Source organism: Ornithodoros turicata, chromosome 2 (genome assembly GCF_037126465.1).
Source record: "Ornithodoros turicata isolate Travis chromosome 2, ASM3712646v1, whole genome shotgun sequence".
Taxonomy (NCBI): Eukaryota; Metazoa; Arthropoda; class Arachnida; order Ixodida; family Argasidae; genus Ornithodoros; species Ornithodoros turicata.
Genome location: NC_088202.1, coordinates 7,876,530 through 7,892,895, shown reverse-complemented (window position 1 = coordinate 7,892,895; position 16,366 = coordinate 7,876,530). Strand labels below are relative to the sequence as shown.

Sequence of the window (16,366 nt, the reverse complement as noted above, 5' to 3'; positions counted from 1 at the left end):
GCCTAATCAGGCAGGCAGACGTCTCGGGTTTCTCCCAACGACACTCCTCCTCCTCCGCTGGGTTTCCAACCTCCTTTCGTCGGACTGACAAAGATTGTGCTGAAAAATTCATCGTGCGCTATTCTGTGCGACCTCCGTAGAGCATGATGTTCGGCTATTTTTTCCGGTGGGATAGCTCCTGAATATCCCTGTCAATTATCATTAATTTGAGTAAATTAGACACACTCTTCACCTTGGTGGGGTAAAAAAGCGACATTTACTAGGCAAATTTCCGAATTCAGTTCGCAAAAATTTACATAATTAAACTTACGTTACACGACATTCATATGAGGAGGTGGCAAAAACCCAGTAAGAACAAATGCCGTTGACCGCATGACTCTAGGTGGTGTAGTTTTTTTATTATAATTCAATGACACGTTTTCTGGGACACCCTGTATACGTGATAAGGGTGGGGGCCAATGAAGCGAACGCGACAAGGCTTAATTTTAAGCCCTGCGGCCTACGTTTCTTCGTAAGTTGAGCTCAATATTCTTGGTAACAAGCATTCGTTCTGGCATAGCGTGTTATGGCGCTAGGGGCAATGGACATAAACGTGCAAAGACAAAAGGGGGACTCGCCACCGTAAACCTACACCGCAACCTCAGGATTTTCTCGCTTACTTTTTTTTTTGTGTGCGTGTGCGTGTGTGGTAAGAAGAGAAAAAACACCGAAAAGGCCTTCCCTGTTACCGGGCATATTACTTCCTAACTTAATACTATGTACAGTGCAATCGTTCTGCAATGAACATGGTAAGAGATATACCTTCTTTTTTGTCGGGAATCCTGACCAGTATGACGCTTTGACTGGTTGGATCTCTTGACTCGCATGTCACGTGATCGGTGTGATCTCCTGTCTCGATGGATCTCTTGACTCGTTGGATCTCTTGACCGGAAGCGAAAGGCAGTCATGTTCTTCGCCGGAGGGCATGATTTCCTGGGGTGACCAACCGGGGAGTCAGCCAATCGGAAAGAGATACAAAAGAGTGCATGTATTCCAAGAGAATTAGGAATTCAGGTTGCGAATAGTTGAGAGGACGCCGGGGGTCCTCGTTAATCTGACGTTTAAATTTGTAAATCAGGAATGATTCTCTTTGTTCTCTAAGGCGCTGGGATGTAAAACCTGATTACAGAACGAAAATGGCTATGTCATTGATTGAGTGGCCGGGTTACTAAAATCTCGAGACACTGGCAGGTTAGGTTTCTTTGAAACGTCAGATCTGTGGTTGTTGAATCGGATTCTGAAGGATGTAGCTGTTTGACCGATATATTGGGCCTGGCACTCGTTGCATTGAAGGAGATAAAGGATGTTAGAGGAGTTACAGTTAAACAGCCCATTAATTTTTGTGCGATAGTTGGAATTTCTGCTTTCTACTATCGTAGCAGTTTGCATTAATTCACAGATCTGGCACCTGCGTTCGTTGCATGGCTGACAACCGTTATGTTCTGACGGCTTGTTGAACTTGGCGTTCACAAGTCTCTCTTGGATGTTCCTTGCTCGGCGATAACTAACGTGGGGTGGTTCGGGAAATACCTGTCTCGTACGATCAGATTGGGTGAGGATTACATAGTGCCGTTTAATTATGCGGTTTACGTCCGAGGCATAACCGTTGAAGCTAATAGTGAGGTTTACAGAAGAATTCTGATCGGCTCGGGTCTGTCTTTGGAATAGGTTCTCTCGATTGGTTGATCTAGCTCTGGCTAGGGAATCTTTCACGACCTGATAAGGATATTTTCTATCTGCAAATGTTTCTTCAAGGCTTTGAAGATGATTGTCTGGTTAATCATCAACATATTCGATTGTGCCTCATCAGCAGTACGCAGGCAGGCAACATTTGAGTGGATAGCGTCAGAAGGTCACGTGGCACGTGATTCCTTCCGTCATAGTGTGCTAAGACACCACTGAGAGCCCAGTGCAAAGCCAGTCAAGTGTATAAGGAAAAACAAATAGCAGGAGCTCTTTGGCTGCACGTATAGCATATGTGTGTTGGTCAAACGTCGCTATGCCAGTACTGGACAGCTGTTTGGACCTTCTTGGGCCTCATCAGCAGTACGCAGGCAGGCAACGTTTGAGTGGATAGCGTCACAAGTTCACGTGGCACGTGATTCCTTCCGTCAGGGTGTGTCAAGACACCACTGAGAGCGCAGCGCAAAGCCAGTCAATTGTATGAGGAAAAAGAATATATGTACACCATACCCAAAATATACAGGGTGTTTCAAAAAACGTGTCATTCGGACTTTATAAAAAAATGGGGCGACGGAAAAATACGGGGTAAACGGCATTTGTGTGGCAACTGAATTTGTCACCTTGTAAAAATATTTTCATTTAATTTTAATTTAAAAAATTGAATTTCTTTCATTGAGCTTCAAAATTTCCCAAGTCAACCTAGCGTGTGTTTTTTTTTTGTTTTTGTTTTTTTTTTTGTTTTTTTACAGAATTTGAGAGCCCGTAGCGAACTTAGTCAGATCCACCAAGAAATCCGCTCGATATTGCAAGTGGTAACTGTAAAAAAAAAATCCCGAAATTGAGGCTTCAAAGTTTCGGGTATTCAACGGCGCACCAAATCAGTCGCAAAGATGCGCAGCACATGCTCCTGCCCCCATGAAATATAAAAGGTCGAAGAAAAAGAGGGCGGGAAAAAAAAGGCGGATTCATTTTTGTTTGCCGCTTATCAACGCATGGTGGAATGTCACCGCCTTGTTATCGGCACGTCTTGTGCTGCATGCCGGTTCGGCGATAGCTTAGTTGGGGCACTCCGCGCATCTTTGCGACTGATTTTGTGCGCTACCCGAAACTCGGAAGCCTCAATTTCGGGACTTTTGGGGGGCAGTTCCATTTGCAATATCGAGCGAATTTCTTGGTGGATCTGACTAAGTTCGCTACGGGCTCTCTAGTACTGTAAAAAAAAAAAAAAGAAACGTTAGGTTGACTTGGGAAATTTTGGAGTTCAATTAAAGATATTCAATTTCGTTTAATGAAAATCAAATGGAAATATTTTTGCAAGATGGCAAATTCAGTTGCCACACAAGTGCCGTTTACCCCGTATTTTTCCGTCGCCCCGTTTTTTGAAACACCCCGTATATATAGGTTGAGGTAAAAGGATTGTCAAATGGCCACGAAGTTTTACAGAAGTTCAAAAAAAGACGCTGAAACAGATTTTAAGGAAGTTACAAACACTAGTTTATTACATAGGGAGACCTTAAAAAGTAAAATGGGCAAAAGGTTGACGTTTCGACAGTGGCACTATCTTCGTCAGGACAAAAGATGCGTAGGTGGTTACAGGTTACTTAAATAGGTTTGGTACATGACGTCATAATCGGTACGGGCACGCCACAGGCGTCTGTCAGTGAGTCAGATTCGGGAATATTCCAGAAGGTCAAGTCCGGGTGGTGATGTCATTCGCCGTAAGTCACTGTCCGCTTTGGGGAAAATTCCTGGGCAGGCTGAGCGTTGCTTAGAGCTTTGCTGAAAAAAAACAAAAAGAGATAAAAGAAAACAGAAAAGAAAGGAAAAGGAAGAAAGTGTGGCTCATCTAGGCGGCCAGATTCCTTACCGTTGAAAGTGCTCCCAGATCTTCGTTAAGGGTTGACTGGAATTTGTAAATGAGATAAGATTCGCGTTGTTCCCTGCACCGATTTGAGCTAAAATTTGACTGGAGAATGAAAAGTGACACATTATTTAGTGAATGACCTGGTTGCTTGAAATGGCGAGAGACCGGGAGGTTTGGCTTTTTTGTAGCGTCAGATTGGTGGTTGTTGAACCTGATCCGAAATGATGTTTTAGTGTGACCTACGTATTGTGCTTGGCACATGTCGCACTGAATGACATAAATGACGTTAGATGAATTACAGTTGAAGTCGCCATTGGTCGACACGGACGAATGGAGAAAGAAGGTGGCCAAGAAGGAGAGCCTAAACCTTTGCAGCCAATACAAACAAGAACCAGCGCCATACCCAGCCTACAAGGCGAACGGGGTGAGCGGACTGCTCTTCCAGGCATGAGCGGGCCGGCTCCCTCCTAACAAACCACCGATAAAGCCTACTTTTTGAGGGTGTCGATCCAACATGCCCATTGTGCACATCAGCTCCCGAGACGCTGAGCCACATTCTATTAGACTGCAACAAACTTCGCACGGAAACTGAATAGACAAAAATAACCACCCGAAACACAGAAAACAGCGTGGCACGAATCATCTACGAAACAGAAACCGGAACCAACGACGGACAGACACGACTGAACGACGACACCTGGTGAAATGGGAACGAATGAGAAGATCGCACTTCGCACTCTTGGTTATGGATGTTTAATGTCTTACAAACTCGTCTACGAGGCAGCGCACAGGCTCGTTCTCCAATGGGTTCCAACTCATTGCGGTGTCGAAGGCAATGAACAGGCTGACAGCGCCGCCGAAGCAGCTCTCTCGCCTCGGAGACGTATTGCACCGCGTATTGCATGCACCGCTGAGAGGAGATCATCGGTCCGTACTTCCACGCCTCGTGACCCCTCAGGCTACCCGCCAAAGGACCGCTGACATTCTCTACCCGCCACGCTGAGCAGAGTTGATCCAGCGCTCGCTTTCCGCATGCTTGCACATATCTCTCGACAAGACGCCGCATTAGTTCGTCGAATGCGCCTCCACGTGGCCTTCACAGCACAGTGGCACTACCGCACTACCGCTTGAGAGAAGTTGCCTCTTAGCACTGTTAGCCACTGCGGTGCTGTTGAAGATCTAGAACACATTATTCTCCTCATTTGCCCACACTACCAACCTTCTCGAACCGTACTCTCCGGATCACTCAACCAGCTAGACTCCCGCCCCCTCAAAAAAATGCTCGGACCCCGGCCACATCCAGCACGCGAACGCTCTGCCTTCAAAGCTCCTTTTAACCTTTCTGCACACCACAGGACTTCGATCCTTATTGTGAAGGGGCTCACTATTTCATTCCCCGCATCACCACCAGCAGTGGGGTAGAGCATCACCTCCGGCGATGAAACTCCCCAGTCATCACCTCATAATAAAGTTATTGTTGTTGTGTCCAACGGTGATGGTTCGAGGTAACTCGTTATTGTAACTAAGTTCCTTTTTTTGTAATTGTAACTTAACTCGGTACTTTTGCGGCGTGGTAACTTTCAGAGGAACTCGTTTCTTTTTCAGCTAACTTTACAAAAGTAACTTAAGCGAAGTTCGAAGTTACATTTAATTCGCTTTTCACTCGCGCCCACATATGTTATTGCTTTCTCTCCGGTTCTTTGATGTCATTTTATGCCATAAAACGTGATATTCAATCAATGACAGTATTCTGTTTAGGAAGTAAGAACCGCCGCCATTGAAATGAAGCTAAACCATTGTACGCCCACGGGGGTAACACGCGAAGCGTGTCAAAACGATCTCAGCGTGTTGCAGTCCTCCGCAGTCAACTCAAGGTCTAACTCAACTGCTCGCGCGCGCTGCACCTTTGCAGTGTCATTTTGTGTCCCAAGTAACTTAGAAGTAACTCGTTCTTTTTGACGGGTAACTTCTCGACCTATATGCTATTAAGAGTAGTTAATACTTAAATACTTCATCTTAATACTTAATACTTTTCAAAATTCCATACTTAGTACTCTGCTCAGTCACTTTTTTTCTTTCTTTTTTTTTTGCGCGGTACTCAGTAACTTTGCTTAACTACTTTTCTTGCCGGTATCTTTCCCGCGTTTTTCTTTCCGTCGCCATTGCTGCGGCCGTAACTTGCAAGCCATACCGGCGGAAATGAGTCATCGCATGAAAACAAAAACGTTTCCCAAGCGTATCTTCATTCCGTCTGAACAAAAAGCACACTTCGGTTGTTTGACCACGTGCGATTGAGTGAAATGCGTGAAAGGCGAGCGCCTGAGTCAACCGGGGATACACCTGCCATTCTACACCCCCTAACACGTGCACGAACAGGAAGGTAAACGCAAGCGCAATCAAACCGGCGTTTTTTTTTTATTATTTCTTTTTTTCTTTATTTCTACATTGTCTTACAAAAGGATTGGTTCTCCAGCAACATGACAGTCTCTACTTGGCGCATCTGAGGTATCGTGATGTCGATCGCGCTGATGCTTCCGATTGCTTTCCTTGTTGCGGCAGCGACTGTCGTTGCCGTCCCTGCGGCTGGGAAAGACGAAAAGATGGAAGAAATCGGTGAGCAGATTATATGTACTTTTTTGTTGGAGGACCGAGTGTGGGATTGTGCATAGTAATTTCCATCAATGAATAGCGACAGTGCTGCGCATGCTACAGCTCCGTTGTCGTCTGCATTTTCCGTGCAGGCAAAGAATGCGCGAAAGAAGCCGACAATGAAACCGTGTTTTCGGATGAAGAGAAGAAATATATACTAATTTCAAGCCATCTTCCATGTGAAAAAAAGAAGCGATTTAGCATTATGCGGGTGTCCAAAAGGAGACGGTGTGTATGGTAACGCATCGTACGCATTCAGAACAAGATTGTTTGCAGATGACAACTTCAAAGCAGACGACACTTTTCAGCCGCAATTGTCGAGGAAAGTGAGGATAGGCGGATTACGTCTGAGGTTGGACCACACGCTGAAGTTGGACAGGCTCTCGGTCCTGGAACGAAAAGATGTTAGGCATAGAAAGAACACAAAAACTTGTCTTGAATGGAACAAGTCATGCGACTTCTTTTGTTCCTTAGGTATGGGAATCCGAAAAGAGTTGACAACAGTCTGCACGTTGTCCTAGCTTGTCCTACACTCTTAGAACGACGTGGTGGTGGTGGTGGTGGTGGTGGTGAAAGGGGTTCGCCGTTGTCGGCCTCACAGAGGTGGGCAACGTCACGACTGACGCCTTGAGGGATGTGCGTCCTGGGCCGACTTCTAACGGAACTGTAGCACCCTTCTGCCCCATGATTGTTTAAAAACGGGAGGCGTACGCCCCATGCTTTCCAAAAATCAGGGGCGGTAACACCATCACTCCTGTGCCATGGTTGGCCTTCACCGTAGTCTGATTGAGCATAATACAACGAGTCAGTGCAACTAAGCAATGATGATATATATTAAAATATAGTGCCAGGATGGACCATACTGGTACCACCTCTATGTAGCGCATGCGCCGAAAATTGCTAGCGTTTGGGAAAATCTGCTCTCTATGAATTTATTATTAGGATGGTATCTCAGCCGAATTGTTAATTCACTGCATTGTCTTCCGTAACAGCTGATGCAGGTGTCTCTGGACATGCACAAAGAGGTAAAACAAATATATAAGGTGCTCTTTTTTATCCCCCGCCATTAATGACATGACATGCCACGCAGAGAAAAACGCAACGAGGCAAGATTTCAAAAGAGGACATTGAAGAGTACAAGAAGAAACTCGCGGAGAAAATCGTAAGGCATTATACCGACTTATCACTGAACTAATGGCAAACAAGGTAACTGTTCACGCTGATCACTGATAGCTAGATAGTTCACTGATAGCTGACTTTACTGTACCTCTTCCTAACCTTGTCCGACGACGCAGGTGGAGTAGGAGTGCTCTAACCACCCCTTACACCCATAAAAAATATAGAGAGAAGAGGAAGTACTGTTCGTCATAGAACCCTTGTGTATGATGTGGCGCTGTGAGCCATCGCCGATATCCGTACCCGACGACGTCAGCCCAGAAGCACTCGGATGCTAGCTAGAGCGACTATTCTTGCGTTTGCTGACCATATGAGCGAGGGAGACGTGAAAGTCTCGCGCATGCGCATAAGCAATTACAGAGAGCGATCCATTAGCCAGCGTCCACACACGGGGCGTCTTTTGCCAGCAACTCGAAGCAACTTGAACCAACGTCCTATATGAGCAATTTCGAGTCCGCGTTCACATGTAGCAACTCTGTAGCTCCACCCACAAGCAACCTTACGGAGACGGAAGAATGTGCACTCTTAAAAATGAACTTCACCGCATAGCACGCTCCTAGCCAACCATTATCACGAATGATATCGTTATCTGCCCTGATTTGTTGAATACGGGAGGCGTACGCCTTTTTTGTGACACTTATGCTGTTCATAATTGTCACAGAAAAGGCGTACGCCTCCCGTTTTCAACAAATCAGGGCAAGTAACGATATCACTCGAGATAATGGTTGGCTAGGAGCGTGCTATGCGGTGAAGTTCATTTTTAGGAGTGTGGGTTCGAATCGAACTGGTGGAGTCTTTTCTTTAGCTGCTGTTTTTCATCCTTTAGTAAGTTTTTCTTTTTCTTTTTTTGCGCGCAAATAATTACCCTAAAAAATTGCAGTTGAAATGTTTTCGTGACGTTAGTAAAAAAATATAAAGAAAAAGTTATCCCTCAGCTGCACCTGCAGGATTTGAACCCATGAATCCACGAACGAAATCCACCACGCCATCGGGAGTCACGTGGCAATGCTCCCATCGCTGATTGGCCGGTGCACGAGAAACGTCGCAAGTTCTCGGTCAGGGAGCGATTACAAGCAACGCGAGTTGCCGGAGGTTGCCGCTGTCGAGAGTCGCTCGGAAAAGTTTCCCCATGTGGACGCTGCCTTAGAACTCAATGTCCTTAAAGGGACTGTCGCATCCGGAACCGTGGTTACGAATCCAATACCAATGTGTTCGGTACACTACCACGAGCTATTTGCCAAATTTTCTCCTTCCAAAACGGACCGGGTGATGAGGAATCGAATTTAAAAGATCCGGTTTCGTTTTCATCCTCGAAAGCGCCAGCGCCAACAATATCGCGTGACGCAAGGTCGAATCTGGCTAATCCGCTGTGAAGGACGCTGTCGTCTGCCGCCAAGTCTGGGGCTGCTTTGTTTTTTTCCGGCACGTCGCCCGTATTCACATGTGACACTTTCTAGTGACTCGGATACTATCGCTACGCTTGCATCCTTCGCGTGGGATGTCGTTTGGAAACCGACGCCGCGTTCCCGACTCCAGGAAAACTTCCTTCGAAAACCTCGATGTTTGACTTCGCACGCCAAGGATACAGCTACAGCCAGACCCCAGACGAAGCGAAAGTTGGAAGCAGCTACATCACTAGCGGGTATCCAGATGAAGCAATGAGTGTTCATGCTGTCCGTGTATGCTCCTCGCATTTCACCGATAATGTGTACGTGGATGAGAACGTCATGGAAGTGCAACTTGGATTGACACAAAAAAGGAACGAATTGAAACTTGACGCCGTTCCGACAGTGTTCCACGAACAAAGCGAGCCAGCAACTTCGACAGTAAGTCACAATGTCTATGTAGTTTCCCAATCGGGTCTGTCACTCTTGCGCGTGAGTAACTTAGCAGCAAAAGACGAAATCGGTACAACGTAAGGTATCCCCTAACCTATGATTAATAACTAGATAAATAAAATACAATAAACAAGTTCAAGTGATGTCATTCATATGAACGTGATTGACTTTTCTCGTTGTCGGACGCGTTATCATGAAACTTTCACTGTTACTGAACCTGTGACTTTTGTGCAATGTGGTAGACATGATTGGTTTTCATGTGTATTACAGCTGCAGGCAGTTCGACAGGGTCAAGCGCAAGTGGTACGTATATTACTTAAATACATATAATGTGTTTACAATTTTTGGACACAGAACAATTCGCAAACTATGAACCCCGATCACTAAAAGGAAGAACTGACGCTGTTTGTGTGCTGGTGTTAGAAACAGGCACTATACAAACAGTACCTCTGTCCGTAACATAAGCGCCATAACCCACTTCCCAGTTACCTTTTATCTCTCTGTTTGTGAACTGTTTGTGTGCTGTAGGGCGGCGGTGTTTGCGGTTGTCGTAGCCAACTTGAGGTGCACTTTTGACGTTCTGTGTTATAGAAGGACCAGGTGCTGCTGATCAAGTCCCATCCATCCATGAAACGGCATCAAACAATGTACGTGTGTGCACGGCAATTTTGCTGAGAGACCTGGTTTTTACACTAATGCCTTTACGACGCCTCTGACAAATTAGGATCTTCCAGAACAGTGCTTTCTTCATCCAAGTTCAAGAAGTAAAGAGAATGACTTCATGGCTTCTACCGACATCTCACAGCTACATGCCAAGACAAAATAACTTGACAGCAGGAAATGAAAAAAAAAAAAAAAAAAAGGTCCGTTTCAGGTCCACCCAAATCTTTGTGCAGAGGCTGACAACAACAACGCTATTGTGAGATGATGAATGATGCTGATGCAGCGTTGAGATTAAGCCCTTGTTTCCTTTTTTGCAATGCTATACATTACTGCTGGTTAAATGTAAAATGATGCACCTACCTCCAGACATTAAAGGGGCTACCAGAGATGTAGTGTCAATTCAACAGAAAACCTGCATGTTCTACGAGGCACTGTCACATAAGCATTGGCCAAATTTGCTGTCCTGTGAGCTTTGATAGGATATGCCGTAGATAGTAAGAGGCCTCTTACTGTAAAAGGGAGGTGCATTAATCGAGTAGTGGGGTCTGAGGCATGAGGGCCATTTCAGGATGTACTAACCCTTCTAAAATTTTACACTTGGTTATGCCCAGAGATCGATCCAGATCCCCCCCAACACCCAGAGTTTTTTTTCCTGTGTACCACTGTTATAATGAAACCGTCCAATTTACTGTCCAATCGTCCCGTTTTCATTGCAATTGAAGTATTTACAAAACTGTTTATTTTATTTATTTTTGTGAGTCCCCGCTTCAGATCCCAAGGGACATTGCCAGTGTGGTGCACGCTGATAACTCTCTGTGCATAGCAAATAATAAATATCTGTGCGTGAAGAGTTGCATGTGGACTTGTGCAATGGCTCTTGAATGGACAACACTCAGTCAACACAAATATTTATTCACATTTGCGTAACTTATTGCCTGTCATTATAATAATTATTATAATACATAGACAAGAGGTAATGCTCTGCCAAGGATCTCTGAAGTTATAGTCTTGAAAGCTGTTTTCAAGACAGTGGTGCTAAAAAATTGGATCAATGGCAGGTATCAAAATTTGTTTTGCTGTATCAAGGCAGAACAATCTTCCGTGGGAATGACAAATTTTGGACATTCCCAGACAGATGTATCACTTACTATGATAATGAGGTGTAACTGTACCATTAGTGAGTTATGAAACGTTACCTGAAATTATTTGACGTGTTATATCCCTCACATGCTATAATACTGCCAACGACAAGAAGCATTACACTATCATTAAAAGTATAACTGTCACTTATGGCCAGGTAGTTTATTGCTCCTGCCTATTCCTTTGCACTTCTCGGGATTACTGTGGTAACACAGATTCTGTTTCACACTTCTCAAATGGAAACTACGCAAGTCTATTATGGTGTAGGTGTGAACAGGAAATGAGGCACACTAAAGATGATAGTCCTGATAGGACCAGGATGGAAAAACGTTGGCGAATCATGCGGACGACACACCCAGGTATCTGTCGTCTGTTTTTCGGTCCAAGAAATCTCCAAACTCAGCTTGTAAACACACAGTAAGCAGTGAACCTGACGTAGCTGTAAAAAGAAAGGACACTTTCCTAAACACGTAGCATAGTAATTTCCTGACAATCATTCTAATTCTAACCCGGCCCTTGAGTTGCACAGTTGGTTAGAGCCTTCGTAACTTTCATGGGGCATTCGTCGTGTGTGCAAACAACGACGACAACTACGAAAATAAGGATTGCTCGACGTGCCTATCTATCGTGGGCACAGTAGGCGAAGACTGTGATCGTCGCTGCAATACTGCGGTAGATACACCACTAGAAGTTCTGGTCGATGACAGGGAGCTGGGAACAAAGTGTGATGCGTGCGTGTGGTGCGTACCGTCATTGCACAACTCTACCACTTCACCAGCACTGCAGCATATAGGTACTCATCCAGTTCCTGAGGAACACAGACGCCGCACAAACACTTGGATTGTTTCCTGCGTCGTAGTGTGAATGTCACGGGATTAAGTATTGAGCACTCCGATCATGAACGTACCTAAAGCAGTGGTCCTGAGGCTCGTTCTGTTGCGCTAACGCAGCTGCGGCACGTACATCACCAGCGACTTGCAGAATAAGCGGATCCGTCGAATATGGGCCGTCATCAAACATGTATATTCGTCACGGGAGCTATTACTAAAGGCATTTGAACAGCACGATTCGCCACTTCCGCGTTCCGAGTCCGCCATCTCCGTATGTGCCTTCGCCTCCCTGACCTTGCTCATGCAAGCTGCAAGCCGCGGGGACTCCTCTGGCTCGCCGCGTTCTTATTGGTCAGATTCCATGTGACGTTGCTAAAGATTCTCAGCAGGGAGTTCCGCTTGACGCCCGCTTCCGTCGTCTGCTGTAGCGCCGCTTACACACGAATTATGCAAAAAGTATTCCGTCGATCGGAACGGGACTTTCGGAGTCATGGTCAGTGAAGGACGGGGAATCTCATTTCACTGTGGTTTCGGAATCGATCTGTGGTCGATGCGACTGTCCCTTTAACTAACTCAATGCCGCTTTTAGTGTCCCACGATACCGCGTTGCAAGTCTTTGTAAAGGTAGCATCTATATGGATTGTCATTGCGAGTGAAAATAGGTGAAGCGAAATGAGTGAAATGAGTTACAATGCAACTGTTCGTACCGTGCTGTAACTCCCCGATTATCAGTCATGAAATTGTTTGTGTTTCCCACTGTAAGTACCGCATTCTACAGGTATACGTGTATCAGAAATCTCCTAATAAAGCCCCCCCCCTCCCCTCCCCCTATTCTAGGCTGAATCCGGAGTTGCAAACAAAGAGCAGGCCATGAAGTTCATCGTTCAATACACCGTACACTCTTAAAAATGAACTTCACCGCATAGCACGCTCCTAGCCAACCATTATCGCGAATGGTATCGTTATCTGCCCTGATTTGTTGAAAACAGGGGGCGTACGCCTTTTCTGTGACAATTATGAACAGCATAAGTGTCACAGAAATGGCGTACGCCCCCCGTTTTCAACAAATCAGGGCAGATAACAATATCATTCGAGATAATGGTTGGCTAGGAGCGTGCTATGCGGTGAAGTTCATTTTTAAGAGTGTAAGGCTACTCTCTTATATTGCATTGTGCAGGATGTAACAGGATGATTTGGAAAATGCCTGCAACTAAGCCAGGTTTTCTCATTGAGGTACAGACTTGTAGAAATATGTCGAATATGAAGTAGTATACAGAAATTGTGAAAGTTAGGAGTACGCACATAATGGCAACGCACAGCCGTACACGTAATCAACCGCACACATGGCCTGCACACGCGCCAGCGTCTCGGCTCGTTGTCCCTTGGGTCTCAGGCGGTGTCCAAGACATATAGGTCCGAGACCGGGTGGTGAAGGCATGCACTGCCTTACGACGGCGGTCATCGTGGGCGACTACCGCATTCACGCGATCCCTATACGGGCTATGATCCACGTGCACAAAGACGTAGACGTGGCCAGAGCCCTATACCCCATCATGCACGCTCCGCGGCGCTGGAGTCTGCACGGGACACGCGCTTGCGCGTTATGGTTTCATCTGACGACAGCTGTACACTCTAAGGAAGTGAAGGTACGATTTTCTACCCGCTTCGGTAGAGCTGCATTGCAACCACATTTCTACTCCAACCAGTTTTACCTTTTGGGTATAACTGCAGAGTATAGAAACAAACTATACAGAGTAGAATCTGTCGTTCTACCAGTTTGGGTAGGAAATTCTACCATCTTCTCTTAGAGCAAACGTGAGAGAGAGGAACAAGGGAAGGGGACGCCGCCGCTTATAAACCGGCGGGGGAGAGGTCGCGTGTGGATTGGCACAAAATGGTAGAAGTACTGTCCTGCTGCAATTTTGGGTAGAAAATTCTGCCTTTTTTTTTTTTTTTCTTAGAGTGTACCTCTATTTCTCTTTCAACCAGAGATGTAGGATGAGGCACTTCATGAAAGGAGCAGGTAAGAGATTCCTTTCATCTCTCTCTATTTTTTCTTCTTTTTTTTACGATAAGTACACTACGATACACAGTGACGCCCATCTCATAGGAGAAATCCTCTTCTCATTTTGCTAGCGTCTGCCTGCAGGAAAGACATTGAGAAAGCCAACAATGGAGTACTCTCTGAAGAGGACATGAAGAAGGTACACGAATTTGTTTACGAAATTAGCCCAAACTAGAAGAAAGAAGCTTTATATATTGACTTTATGCTCATTTTATTTCAAGCTCACGGACATCCCGGATGCTGCCCGCAGGGAGGTAATCCTGATTCTTATATATATGAACTTGCAAGGATTGTTTATGACCTCGTAGGACAGCAGAGCCCTTGATGCGATCTCACGAACACGCTGTCCGAGAAAAGATAGATCACAGTGTGTAGTTAAAATATGTACGGCATTTTATGGAGCATACTGCATACCAGAACTCGCTCGCATGCGCTGGAACTAAGTCTCTGCACTTCCGTTTCGGAAGTTTTCATTCCGAGACTGATGAAGCCATTCCCCTTGTCTGTGGAGTCCTGTGGCTACGAATGACTGTATGTAGCTAAAGGAAGCTCGCTTTCATAGCGATTCGATTAAATGTGAGGGTAACATCACGTTCGAGTACCCGTAAGGTCTGGCTAAGTCATTGTATAAGCATGTTAATTTCCGTGCAATAATATATTGTGACCCTTTTGTTTACTTTCCTTTTTCTTCTTCGAAGGGGAAAAGGCTTGACGAAGAGGAGTACGAAAAGAAACTGGTGAGCAGAAGTAATTTCACGGTCTTGGTCCCCCGTGAGATGAAATCATCCAACAGTCGTTTCAAAGCTTTTCGATTACCGCCATTTCTTCAACGCATATGCTCAAGGTTGACAGATACCAACACATGTTTCCCCCTTTCCTTCTTCGACAGGCGGAAGTCTTCGAAGGAGATAAACTGGCAGCGGCAAAGAAAGTATCGGCCACGTCTAAAGTACGTCTCTGAGAGACATTGCTCCTCTTCATCACTTTCTTAAATCTTCTATTTTTATTGACAGGAATGTTTCCGGAAGCAGTTCATGAGTCGGAAAGAGTGACACGTATGAGTGGTTACCGAATACGTCTGGAAATGACAAAGACATGTACCTTTCGTCTGTACTGCAGTACAGAGTAATAAAGATCCCTATGTTACTGACACGTATGCACGCAGTTCTATACAACTGTAACTCCTTCGGCGACTGACGGCACTGGGTTCTGGAATAACTGTGAACCCAGAAGGACTTTGTGGAACTCAGTCAGAAAAGTGAACACCACTCTTGACTGGACGTAGCCTTCGCAAAAAGCGCTCGGAGCAGGGCTTCGTCGAAGTCCGCGCGCGGCGTACAGATGTGGACAGATGGAGAGAGGACAGCAGAAAGGAATGGGAGACAGGGGGATTAGTATGCGTCCTGGGCAGACTTCAGGTGGAACTGTGCCGACATTCGTCTGGGAAGTCTTCGGAAAACCCAGGGAAAACCTCAGACATCAAAGTCGGTGACAGGATTCGAACCCGTGTCACCTCCCAGTCTCTGGGTGGAAAGCGATCATCCTAACCACTATGCCACGGGAGAGTTCGTCAAAGGTGGCCCCTTGGTCAGTGAGGAGGGCTTGCACGGAGCGCGCTGCCAAGCTCCTCTGAGGTGAACAGCAGTTGAAGCCGCTTCCGTTCCGATTGCATGGTGCGTTGGAGAACAACAGCTTTCAAAGGATCATAAGGGGCTGGTCGCCAGGGAAATTATGCCGACGACGTCTAACGCAATTTCCGTGGGCAGGGAAGCGAAGATAGGCGGGTACCTGGTGAGTTGGGATGTTATTCCAGCGAGCATGGACTGAGCTTCAACTTGCTGGAACAAGATGCTGGAGTTCCAAAGCCGAAATGGCAGCAGACAGACAGCCACGTGGCCTAGAGAGGGCTGGGCGATATCTTGAGCGGTGACTGCAGATCTGACGGGAGGAACAAGATTGGGATCGCTGGAAAGATCCATGAAGAAGGGTAGGTGTTCGTTTCGGGTCACTTAAAATGTGGATCTCATCTCAGTCAGTGAAATGAATACCACGCTTGACTGAATCGAACTGAATTACTCAGGAAGATATATAAGAAGGCCAAAAATAGGCGATGTCAGGTTGCCGGTGGTGGGTGAGTAAATCAAAGAGTGATACTAAACCCTAGGAGCACTTACTTAGTGCAGGACATCGGTCCCTGAGTAGCTGGAGACGTGCCTCGTGGCTGGGCTGACTTTTGTTGTTTTCGGCATGTGCGCAGACTCACTGGATGATACTAATTCGTACGCCGTGACATACCACGAGAAACCGCACGTACAGCTCACATATATCGAAGTATCACGTTATAGATGCAGGACTTTCGTGTGCAGTTGCCGAGAACTGCTTGAAAGCAAATCCTCTCAGAACGTCAGTGGGAACGCCC

The 16,366-nt window shown here is 45.9% G+C and overlaps 2 long non-coding RNA genes across 2 annotated transcripts; both read left to right on the top strand.

Moving 5' to 3' along the window:
- The first annotated feature begins 9,142 nt into the window (after window positions 1-9,142).
- LOC135383058 (uncharacterized) lies at window positions 9,143-10,029 on the top strand. Its single transcript, XR_010419638.1, has 3 exons — window positions 9,143-9,237; window positions 9,520-9,552; window positions 9,841-10,029. It is a non-coding gene; the product is annotated as an uncharacterized LOC135383058 (long non-coding RNA).
- A 4,626-nt stretch (window positions 10,030-14,655) lies between these two features.
- Window positions 14,656-15,097, top strand: LOC135383057 (uncharacterized). The gene is made up of 3 exons (XR_010419637.1): window positions 14,656-14,684; window positions 14,837-14,896; window positions 14,961-15,097. It is a non-coding gene; the product is annotated as an uncharacterized LOC135383057 (long non-coding RNA).
- The last annotated feature ends 1,269 nt before the right edge of the window (window positions 15,098-16,366 follow it).